Source organism: Labeo rohita, chromosome 10 (genome assembly GCF_022985175.1).
Source record: "Labeo rohita strain BAU-BD-2019 chromosome 10, IGBB_LRoh.1.0, whole genome shotgun sequence".
Lineage (NCBI taxonomy): Eukaryota > Metazoa > Chordata > Actinopteri > Cypriniformes > Cyprinidae > Labeo > Labeo rohita.
In genome coordinates this window covers 26067497-26081213 of record NC_066878.1, presented here as the reverse complement: position 1 = coordinate 26081213, position 13717 = coordinate 26067497, and the positions used below count along the sequence as shown (strand labels likewise).

Genomic DNA, 13717 nt, shown 5'->3' with positions numbered 1-13717 from the left:
AAAACCTGATTTTTTTTTATTTAATTAAATTTTTTTGTTGTTGTTTTGTATTGTATTTTTTGTGTTTTTGTTTATTTTTGTTTTTTGTTTTGTTTTCCCATCCATATAATCAGCTGATAAATAGTTAAACAGCTTAATATTAATAATATTAATAATATTAAGGCTTATGGTATATTATCTTTCTATTGATAATACAAAAATATAATAATAATAATAATAGAAAATGTTAATTTTTTTCAGTTATTTAATTTAATTTTATTTAATTTTGTTTTCTATATAATCAGCTGATAGTTAAACAGCTTAGTATTAATAATATTAAGGCTTATCTAATATTAAAAGGAATTAAAACATGTTCTATTATATTTATATTATATTATTTTATTATTTTATTATAATTAATTTGTATTATTTAATATATTTTTTTATTGATAATACAAAAATATAATAATAATAATAATAATAATGATAATAATAATAGAAAATGTTAATATTATTTTTGTTTTTTCCAGTTAATTTTATTTCATTTTTTTTATTTTATTTTCCATATAATCGGCTGATAGTTAAACATAGTTAATACTGATAATATTAAGGCTTATTAAAAATAAAAGGGATTAAAACATTTTATATTGTATTTGTTATTTTATTATAATTAATTTGTATTATTTAATATTATTTTTCTATTGATAAAACAAAAATATAATAATAACAATAACAGAAAATATGAATATTATTATTATTATATTTATTACTATTATTTTATTATAATTAATTTGTATTATTTTATATTATTTTTCTATTGATAGAACAAAATATAATAGTAATAATGATGATGATAATAATAATAATAATAATAATAATAATAATAATAATAATAATAATAGAAAATGTTAATATTATTATTTTTCTGTTTACATATATTTACAGTTTATCTTTAAGGACATTTCTGTTTACTTTAGTATGATTAAACCATTTGTTGGACATAATATGGCATCCAGGATAAAATCTAGTCCATTGAGGGGTTTGGAGGTCAATAAAGACGCTTGTGTTCATTTTTATGTTTACTTGATAAAAATCAGTCAAGATTTGACAGTAAAAGACACGTGAAATGGCCTTTTACTTGATAAAAACTCCATAAACTATCAATCGGGCGACAGGAGGCATGGACTAGATTGTGTGTGACTGGTTTAACAGCAAGTTTTGATCATGTGAATCATTTAGAGGCCTGTAAAATATAATACAGCAGGGTTTCTAGGGTTAATGGTGAGTAGGCAGCCTGGGTCTTAATATTTGCTTTAGTTAATCAGTAATAAATGAATCAAATCAAAGTGAGCTCATAAGTGCTGTGTGTAGTTTGGCGTGTGAGAGACATTCTCCTGTGTTCACATTCAGTGTTTGTGCTGGAGAAAGGGATTCTGTGCTGTTGTTTTTTTGGGAAGAGTGATTTGAAAAAAAGCTGGATTTGACTAATACGTGTGTCTGGGAGACACGGCGGGACGATTCCACCACGGCCTGAGTGGAAACAGATCACAGCGCTGACTGTGTTTCTGTGCGCGGCTATGCAGTGTTAATCACAGTTTGGTCATATTGTTTATCATATAATAACTGAATTTTATTTTATTCTATTTTACTTTTATTTAATTTTACCCTTATTTTATTTTATTTTATTTTATTTTATTTTATTTTATTTTATTCTCCTTTATTTTATTTTATTTTTTATTTAATTTTACCTTTATTTTATTTTAATTTAATTTAATTTTATTTTATTTATTTATTTTTATTTTATTGTATCATCCATATAGTCAGCTGATAGTTAAACAGCTTAATATTAATAATATTAAAGGGACAAAAATATTTAAAAGGAACAAAATGTTTTCTGGTATATTTATATATTTATATTATTAGTTTATTATAACTAATTTGTATTATTTAATATTTTTATTTTCTAGTGATAATACAGAAACATACCAATAATAATAATAATAATAATAATAATAATAATAGTAGTAGTAGTTTTTTTTTTTTTTTTTTTTTTTCTGTTGTTTATGTACAGTTTATCTTTAAGGACATTTCTGTTTATTTTAATGTGATTAAACCATTTGTTGGACATAATGTGGCATGATCCAGTGTAAAATCTAGTCCTGAACACAAACCATTTATTAAACCATTTTTATATTTTATTTTATTTTATTTTATTTTATCCATATTATCAGCTGATAGTTAAACGGCTTACTATTAATAATACTAGGGCTTTTTAAATTATTAAAAGGAATGTAAAATTTATATTTATATTAAGTTTTTATTTTATTATAAATAATTTGTACTATTTAATATTTATTCTATTCTATAAATTATTATAGATTTATTTATTCTATTGATTAATAATAATAATAATAATAATAATAATAGAAAATGTTAATATCTTTATTTTCTTTTTATCTATTTTATTTTATTTGTATTATGTAATATCATTTTTCTATTGATGATGATGATGATGATAATAATAATAATAATAATAATAATAATAATAATAATAGAAAATGTTAATATTACTATTTTTCTGTTAAAATATATTTACAGTTTATCTTGAAGAACATTTCTGTATACTTTAGTATGATTCAAATCATTTGTTGGACATAATATGGCATCTAGTATAAAATCTAGTCCAGCTTTTATTTTTTAAATTTAAAATGTTATTTTATTTTACAGCCATTAAAGGAACAGTCATGAACAAAGAGTCTTATGAGCTACATTTTGCAATTCATTGCACTCTTGTGCGTTATTGTTTAAAGAAATCGAGAATTAATAAACCAATCTGCAAAAAAAAATTATGAAAATGCAGCATTATAAATGAAGAGAACTTAGTTGATTTGGTTTAGGCTTATTACTTAAATCAGTACTATTTGGCTGTAAAGCATGTAAACCTCAGAATGAAGTGTCACCTAGACTGTAGAACTTAAATGTAAAATGATGCATGCAGATGTGATCATAGTTACTTTTTTGCTGCTCTTGATTGCTAAATGAGTGCAGCTAAAGTCGCCTTCTTCTCATCGAGTAATTCGTGAACCCCTTTATGTGGTGAGAATCCTGTTATTTCCACACTTAAGCTTGTAGATTGTCAGCTCTGGAGCGCTCAGCGGACGGGACTCGTTGACTTTGACGATGATCTGTTTATTATCGGGATCCCAGAGGAAATTAAGCAGGTGAGAGAGAGAGAGATTTTCACGGTCCGTCCATCATAACGTCATTCACAGCTGTGCTTTACTGTATGGCGGTGATGAGAAGACTCTACAAACTCTTCCCAAAGCAATTTGAATAGATTGAGTGGGTGCTGTTCAGTCACTCAGAATTGTTTTTGGTCTTTTCCCATGATGTGGACGCATGGATGGATGCTGTTACCACATTCAACTATATTCCCAGCAACCATGGAAAGTTTACATCAGAGACCTCAACGAGTGAATCAAGCCCTAAAAATCAGTCTCACATCCATTCTGATGGGCTAAAACAGCAAATTACAAAAAAAAAAAAAAAAATCTATATGTTATGTTATGTTATTAATTATTTGGAGGAAAAAAAAAAAAAAAAATATATATATATATATATACCATATATATGTACTATATATATATATATATATATATTATATAACATACACACAAATCATTTTAATATACATTTGAATAAGTTTTTTAATATAATATGCTGTGTGCAAAAAAAATCTGTCTATATATAATTGCTTTATTTTAATACAAACAATATAATTATGAATAATATAAACAGTTTGACTAAAATAATATTTTTAATTTTATTTGACTAGTAACCAGCAAAATAATGATGTTATTAATATATTATTACATTTATTTTAATATTTGAAATTGGTCATAGAAATATATTTAAAATATAAAAATAGTATAATCATTTGTGATGTAGTAAAATGTTTTAAATATATTAGTATATTGTCATTTTAGTTTATATTATATATTTTTAACATACATAAGACATTAATAATAGAAATACGTTACTGAATAATATTTTTAATTATAATATAAAACCATTATTTTTTTCTTATTTATTAATAAATAGTATATGTATAAATAAGTGTATTTTAATTTATTTTAATTTAATATAAACATTATATTTCATTAATTATAATATAAAATATTTAACAATTTTGTATTGTATTATATATTAATAATAATTAATTATACAATTAATAATACATTTTTTATATATTTTTTCATTTAATATAAACATAATATAATTGAATAATATAAACAGTTTGTTTAATATAAACATTTCTTTTAAAATATTTTTATTTTAATAGTAATATGTTTTTAATATATTGTTATTACATTACGTATATTAGAAAGTAGTTATAGAAATATGTTTCAAATATAAAAAGAATATAATTATTTATGTAATATAATTTTTTATTAATCTTTTTGTATTATATTTGTACTAGTAAGGAATAACATATTAGTAAATTGTAATTTTAATCTGTATTTTATATGTAGAAATTGTATAAGACTAACTTTTCTCTATAAATAAAATAATAATAATTTACATACTGTGTTATAATTGTTCATAAAAATGTTAGCAGTTATTGATATTTTCTTGCGATTTAGTATGATGAACCATCTTTGTTGTGTTAAATCTGGTCTGAAACCGGTTCTCAGCGCAGGTGTGAAGCTGTTATTGAAAACAGTTTTATTGCCCGGTGCTGGACTTTCTTTAATAACTTTTCCTTCTAAATAAAGCTGAAGTAAAACAAGCTCACGATGCTGTTGAATTGACCTGTCGCGAGCTATTAGCGTCGTTACGTCTGAGGGGACGAAGCTTTAATTGCCAGCAGGAATGTGAGGTTAACGCGGAGCATATGGGCCGTGCCATAAATACCCATCAGCCCCTGCGCCGGACAGGCTTGAACGGCTGTGAATGAGGGACGGGACGGGTACAGAATGACCGTGAATAGCAGGCGCGGCGGAGCGAGACGTGGCCTAAATGGCTGTTTTTAGCTGATGTTCAGATGATTCAGGAGTCGCTCTGAGTCAGTCGTGACTTTCAGAATGTTAGTGTGTTTGTTTGAGCAGCCAATCACGTGAGTTTGGGGCGGGGCTATCTGTCTGACTGACCAATGGCGTGTCGGGCTGGTTTGAGCTCACACATGTAGGTTGTTTCATGTGTTTTTTTCTTGAATGCATTCACATTTAGCTTTGTTCTCTCTTAGTACTTTGCATTTTGTGATATCATGTTTCTCTCACAAAACATGTCCAGGTCATATTTCACCCCGAAATCAAAAGAAAGAAATAGTATATATATTTTGCATAAAGAAGAAGCCTACTTTTAGGATTTGTTTATTTTATTTTTATTTTTAATTAGCACTTTTTTTTATTATTATTATTTAGCATTTTGCATTTCCTTTCTTTTTTGCTTTCTTTCTTAAAGAATGTAAAATTGATAATTTTTTTTTATACAAAATATATTTAACAGTATGTGCAATATTTATTTGTGTTTATCTGTTTTCATGAAAACGAATACATTTTTTAATATTTAAATGATAAAAATGTCTAAAAAATATAAAAGTTATAAAATGTATTTTCTCAATATTTTCTCAATGCAGTATTTATTTCTCCTTCATGCAAAAAATAACTAACTATTAATTGTGAAATTATCTTTTTATTTGTTTATTCATTTATCTTTCTTTAGGCAAAATATATATTTTATTTTTTCTTTATGCAAACTAGATTTTAATGCAAAACAATATGTAAAATAGATTTATTTATTTTTTTATGCAAACTATATTTTTAATGTAAAAGTACATTAAAAATATAAAATGTTTATTTATTATTTATTGTCTTTATGCAAAATGTTATTTTTTCTTTGTGCAAACTGTTTTTAATGCAAAAATAATAATGTAAAATATGTGTATTTATTTATTTATTTTCTTTATGCTTTTTTTTCTTTATGCAAACTATATTTTTAATTTAAAATTATACAAAATCTGTTTATTTATTTATCTATCGTCTTTATGCGAACCATATTTTTTTTATTTATGCAAACTATATTTTTAATATAAAAATGATTTACAATGTTTATTTATTTATTTATTGTCTTTATATGAAATATATATTTTATTTTTTCTTTATGCAAACTAGATTTTAATGCAAAACGATATGTAAAATAGATTTATTTTCGTTATGCAAACTATATTTTTATTGTGAAAATTATATAAAATGTTTATTTATTACTATTTATAATTATTATTTATTGTCTTTATGCTAAATGTTATTTATTTTTTCTTTATGCAAACTGTTTAACGCAAAAAATGATTATGTAAAATAGGTGTATTTATTTATTCATTTTCTTTATACAGTTTTTTCTTTATTCAAACTATATTTTTAATTTAAAAATTATATAAAATCTGTTTATTTATCTATTGTCTTTATGCAAACCATATTTTTTTATTTATGCAAACTATATTTTTAATGTAAAAATGATTTAAAATGTTTATTTATGTATTGTCTTTATGCAGAATATATATTTTATTTTTTTCTTTATGCAGACCACACTTAATGGCAAAAAATAATTATGTAAAATAGGTTTGTTTGTTTATTTTTTTATTTTTTTTATTTTTTTTTCTTCATGCAGAATATATATTTAATTTTTTTTCTTTATGCAAACTATATGTTTAATGCAAAAATTGTCAGATGGTTTTTTTTTTTTTTTTTTTTTTTTTTTTGAGGTGAAATGTGATCTGAACATGCGTTTGTTCATGTCACCAATGGACGAAGTGAAGTAAACACATCCGCACTCGGTGATGTAACCACCTGTTTAATGGATTCCTGGTATTTCTAGTGCGCTGAACTCTGACATGTCACACGCTGAACTTCCTGTCTGTCCGCTCTTGTGCCTCATGACCAATCAGGCCAATCACACTATCAGCTGCTCTGTGTTTGCTTTCTCTTAAGAGATTGTTGCTTTAGAAATCATTCACAGACTGTGTGAACGGATCCCGTCCGGATATCATGTCACATGTGCCGCGTTCTTCACCCGACACATCATGACTAGTGTTTATGGAAAAGAACCGAAATTTGCCAAGAACTGTCCAAATGTTCTATATTTTGTCCCTGAAGTCCATTAAGAGACGACCGGAAAGAGAAAATGATCTGATTACCCAAATGAGTTGAAATCATGCATCTTGTATTCCAACTTCATGAAAATAAATACATTTTTCTGTTTAAATTCTGCAAATGTATAAAATGTATATATTTTCTCAATACATTTTTTTCTTTATGCAAATATATTTTTAGTGCAAAAAATATCTAATTATAAATGCATTATTTTTCTTTATTCTATTCTGTTTATCTATTTCTTTATTTTAATCTATTTAATTGTGTTTATAGTAGTTTTTTATTTATCTATTTGTTTATTTGTGTATTTTATATTTATATTTAAAATGATGTAAAATATGTTTATTTATTTACATTTTTTATGCAAAATAAATTTTTAATTTTTATGCAAAGTATTTTTAATGCAAAGAATAATGATGTTTTAAATAGGTTTTATTTATTTTCTTTATGCAGAATATATTTTTTTTCATTACGCAAACTATATTTTTAATGAAAAAAGTAACATAAATTAGATTTATTTATTTTCATGCAAAATATATATTTATTTTTTCTTTATGCAAACTATATTTTTAATGAAAAAATAACAAATTAGATTCATTTATTTTCTTTATGCAAACTATATTTTGAATGCAAAAAATGATGTAAAACAGGTTTTATTTATTTACGTCTTTTATGCAAAAATTTTATTTTTATGCAAACTATTTTTAATGTAAAAAATGTTTTAAATAGGTTTTCTTTATTTTATTTATGCAAAATATATTACATTTTTTATTTATGAAAACTATATTTTTAATGAAAAAATAACATAAATTAGATGTATTTATTTGTTTATTTATTTTCTTTATGCAAACTATGTTTTTAATGCAAAAAAAGATGTAAAATAGGTTTATTTATTTACGCGAAAAATAATGATGTTTTAAATAGGTTTTATTTATTTCCTTTATGCAAACTATATTTTTCATGAAGAAAGTAACATAAATTAATTTATTAATTTATTATTTTCTTTATGCAAAGATATATTTTTTCTTCATGCAAACTATATTTTTAATGCAAAAAATAATGTAAAATGTATTTATTTATTTATTTTTATTTATGCAAAATATATATACATTTTTTTCTTAGTGCTAACTATTTTTAATTCAGGCCGTATGAAAGCGATCCTGATCCTGCTGCGTTCTTGACCGACACATCATGTCTATTGTTTATGGAAAAGAACTGAAATCTGACTGTCCAAACCTTCTATATTTTGTCCATGAAGTCCATTAAGGGAAGACCGGAATGGGAAAATGATCTAATTACCCAAACGAGACGCTTGAAATCATGCATCATGAAATTGACACATGCACATGGAATGAGAAACTAAAATTTCTATTACAAACACAGTGTAAGCATGTGAACAGATGACTGTAAGCCAGTTATTCAGTGCGGTTCGTACCCTCAGCTGCTCCAAAACCCAAAAACCTGTGATTTATTACCGCTGCTTCTGTCAGACTAAATATTTACCCAGCATTCCCCAGCGGCTTACAATAACAGCCCGTTCATCGAGGGTCCGGCACAGCATCCGTGACTCGTCTTCACTAAAAAAATGACGAAAACCACCTCAAACAACTAGTTGTGAAGCCTGTCATCCCGGGTCGGGTAAAGCAGCATGACTGTGTGACGTCTATTGCTCATCCACGGAGAATGCAGGCAGACGTGATCGCTTTCAGACAGACTTTGATCTCTTGTGTGGAGATATTGGGACGGACAGATGGGTTGATCGTCTGGGTTCGGTCATTGATTACGGGGTCGTGACCTCTCGTCAGACCCACTCGTGTCTCGTGTTCTTCAAAGGCGTGAGGTGATGATGTCTTATCGTCTGCGTGATGTTCGACCTCCTGACGTCATCGTGCGCTTCAGAACTGATCAGATCCATCTCTGACAGGTCCTGTATGAATCACAGCTCTTATTGACTTAATATGATTTTATATCGATCGACATATGGCGATGCCTCTTTTCGTTTACAGTATTATTTTATAATATTATAATATATATGCATTATATTCTTTAAAAATGTTTTATTTTATTTTATTAATTACAAATTATATTCTATCCATAATAATATATTGCATTATACTACCTGGTTACATGGTTACAATTTTTAAAGAGTATAAAGCATTAAAACAAAAATACTTTTCATTAGAATATTATTTTATAATATTATAATTTACATGAATTATATTCCTTACAAATTGTTTTTTATTTTATTTTATTTTATTTTATTTTATTTATTTGTAAAAAGTATAAATTATATCCATAGTATTATATTGCATTATATTACCTATTCATGGTTAAAAGTTTCAAAGTGTAAAGCGTTAAAAAAAAAAAAATACAGCCTTTGAAATTGGTTATAAACGTACAGAATTTTACATATTGTAATGCCTTATATCTTTCAATGTATAATTGTAACCTTGATTTAATAATGTTATATATATCTTATACTAGGTATTACATATTATATTACATTGTAGTATTTACCTATTAATGTTTATAAATTCTAATGGATTATAAAACACAGAATAATACTGCATAAGAAATTGATTGTAAGTTTTATTTAACATGTAATACATTACAATATGTTAAATTATTTATATGCTAAATAAAACCAATTTCATATGCTGTTTATTATAAGATTTAATATAATAATTTGTGTAATATATAGTATTAATACAGTATTATACATAATTATATATATATATATATATATATGGTGTGGGTATCAATATTCTTGTAGGATTAGAACAAATATGAAAACTTCTTAGTTACTGTTATAATACTATCTATCTATCTATATATATCTATATATATATATATATATATATATATATATATATTATATTATATTATATTATTATTATTATTATTATTTTCATTGCAATAAGGATTATAAATGAAAAGATTTAATGCATTACAATATATAAAAATATTTATCTTATATATGTTATAAATAAAATTAAATAAACTGATAAAAAATAATACATTACTTAAATAAATAAAATGAGTTATAAAAATAAAGAAAATACAATAAACAAAAATGATAACCTAATTACATAAATAAAATAAGTGAAGTAAATAGACCTAATACATAATCAGAATATATATATATATATATATATATATATATATATATATATATGTATATATGTATATATATATATATATATATATATATATATATATATATAATTTTTTTTATTTTATGTATGATATTTATACTCATACCCTTTACTCTAAGTATATTATTTAAGTTATTTAATTATTTACATAAGTAGACACAATAAAATAAATAAAAAAACTTATATATATATATATATATTAGTATTTATACTCATACCCTTTACTCTAAGTACATTATTTAAGTTATTTAATTATTTACATAAATAAGTAAATAGACAAAATAAAATAAATAAATATTAAACAAAAACAGTTAATTTAAAAAAATAAACAAAATATATATAAATGAGTAAAATAAATAAATAATAAAATAAAAAATAGGTAGTTGGTAATTAAATAAAAAAAAAAAATTAAATAGTTTTTATAAAAAAGAAATAACAACACTGATTTTATACTGATTTTATGTATTATATTACATTATAGTACTTACCTATTCATGGATTATATAGTATAATGCATTAAAACACATAATACAGGATATGAAAATAGTTGTATGAATGAATAATTTAACAAATTATAATGCATTAAGTTTTTTGTATTTATAATTGTAACCACAATTTTAATACTTTCTTTTCTTGGTTGCTTCATATGATTATAATTCCTTAATGATATAAAACACAAAACTGGATGTAGATCATGTATTTTTAATGCACTTTACTCTTTTAGAAGTGTAATAATGCAGTAAAATGCATTGCAAACTCCTTTATAGAGCCGAGCGCATGATTCCCGTGTCTTCCTCAGGAAGTCTCGTGGCTGTAGACGTATTAAGACGTTCGCTGCTTCTTTGATCCACTTCCTGTGTTAATCTGTTAATCTTTCTGAAGAACAAACACACCCTGAAACTCAACACACGTCCATCTTCAGGAAACTCCAATCAGCCGATCCTCACGTCTCATCAGCTGGCAGGAGGTGTAAAACACTCACAAGGGTTTGGTTCCTTCCTTCAAACGGCCCGATAAAGTTAACGAAAGTGCGTTCATCTCAGGAGGCCTTTCTGTTCACGGTCGGGACTCGCTTGAGTCTAATGGAGAATATCGTGACAAAATGAAGCTTTGCCTCATTAAACTCTTTTAATTGTCCTGAATGATTCGGATCTCGTGTAGTCAGACTTTATTCTGGCTTGTTCTGAACGCAAGAGACCATCTGACCAACAAACATTGGTTTTGTTTTTACGTGTCATTTAGAGGCGAGTTTTTATCACTTTACATTAATATTATGGATTGTGTATAATGAACTAGCAATGAAAAGTAATTTATTTTATTATTTTTATTATTTAATTTTTTTTACAGCATTTGTTAATCCAGGATAGTGCTAATTTATAATTTATGCAGTATAACTAAATTAAATTAAAAATTAAATAAAATGTAAGTCGCTTTGGATAAAAGTGTCTGACAAATGTGTAAAAAGTATATTTGAATATTTAAATATTTTATTAATATTTTGAATTTGAATTAGCTTTTATTTTTATATTTTAATTTTAGCTAGTTTACGTTTTAGTATTTTTTTTTATGTCTTTCATTATTTTTTTTTAAATATTTGCATTTAGCTCACGTTTAACTAAACATCAAACAAAAGCATACATTTATCAAATAAATAAAAAATAAATGAATGAAATAAACAGTTAAAACAATCATAAATTGATTAAAAAAATGAAAATGAAATTAACAGATACAATAAAATCATTTTTATCATTTTTGCATGATTTTTATTTTTTTAATATTTGTATTTAGTTTAAAATGAACTAAACAAATCAAACAAAATCATGCATTTATCAAATAAATAAAATAAATGAAAAGGAAATAAAATTAAAAATAAATAAAATGAAACAGATAAAATAAAATCATAAATTAATAAAAATGGAAATAAATGGAAAAACTGATCAAACAATGTCATGCATTTATCAAATAAATAAAATAAATTAAATAAACAGATAAAATAAATCATAAATTAATAAAAAAATAAATAAATGAAAAAACTGATCAAACAAAATCATGCATTTATCAAATAAATAAAATAAATGAAAAGTAAAGAAAATTAAATAAAATGAAAAATAAGTAAAATTAAATAAACAGATAAAATAGATCATAAATTAATAAAAAATTAAATAAATGAAAAAACATATCAAATTAAAAACATAAATAAATAAAATAATTGAAAATAAAATAAACAGACAAAAAAAATTGTAAATAAATAAACATTAAATGAAAAAAAAAAACAGATCAAATTAATATATATATGTGTATATATATATAATATACACACAAAATAAAATAAATAAATAAATGTTCTATTTGTATGTATATTTCTTTTATATTTTTCTGTTTCAACTTAATCTAATTTTTCATTTAGTTACAAAGGCAAAAGTTTTCATTGTTGGTTGAAGTTTTTTAACGTGTATTTTATTTTATTTCAGCTCAATTTTCTCTCTGGTTTTAGTTAACAATAACAGCACTGATTACATTAAGATTAACATATAGATCTTGAAATATTAAATGTGTATAAGTGCATTTAGAAATGAACAGGAATCATTATTAAGATTAATAAATAATTATAAATGACCAAACTGAAACTTACAGTAAAGTGCTACCAGAATTGTTGATGCAGCAAAAATTGTTCTACTACACTACTAAAAAAAAAAAAAAAAGTTGTTTCAACTTAAAATAATTTGTTACCTTGCAGACTTAAAATGTTTAGTTTAGTCAACTAAAATATTCCAGCTGTCACTTAAATTAACATTAAGTAACTTAAAATTTTAGGTTGACTAAACTTTTATGAAAGAATTAGTTTTGCAGTGTATTGTACAGATATTGTGATGATCGTGTGCAGATCTGATGACTGTAACCCATCAAACTTGATCAAACCAGTGACTAGTTGTCGTAGTATGAAGTTGTGTTGTAAACAGCTCGGTTTGTATTAAATGTAGGTGAAGTTAAAGATGGCAGGTGGATCTGAACACATTTGGCTTGAGTTACAGGTTTTTTCCTCCATCCTCCAGTGAAATGTGGGCGTGCGATGCTCGTCCCGCTGCTGGCGATGACAGGCAGCGGATGATGGACGTCTCTGGAAGCTCTGGCCGGTAATCAGGGCTCGCGGCGGGACGGAAACCCGAGCCGCGGCCCGAACGGCATTCTGGGACGCGGGGGGCCTGAATACGACTTGTCAACAATAATCAGGCGCTTCTCTGTGGGGCGAGCGTTCCTTCGTGCGCCGATCTGCTGGAGACGGAGCGCAGGACTCGTCCCGGCAGAAACAGGGCTGTTTTGTGCTCCGAGAGCTGAACCCTGAAACCCGAGGAGGTGTCGGGACGGATGTTTGATTTAGCCGTGAGCTCGGATCTCTGTCCAGCTGATTCGTGCTAATCGATGGGAGTTTCATAT

The 13717-nt window shown here is 25.0% G+C and overlaps 1 protein-coding gene across 1 annotated transcript in view; it reads left to right on the top strand.

Annotated features, from left to right (window-relative positions):
* LOC127171694 (WD repeat-containing protein 70) overlaps window positions 1-13717 on the top strand; it is an 87062-nt gene that overhangs the window by 38249 nt on the left and 35096 nt on the right. The gene's annotated exons all lie outside the window — the stretch shown is intronic.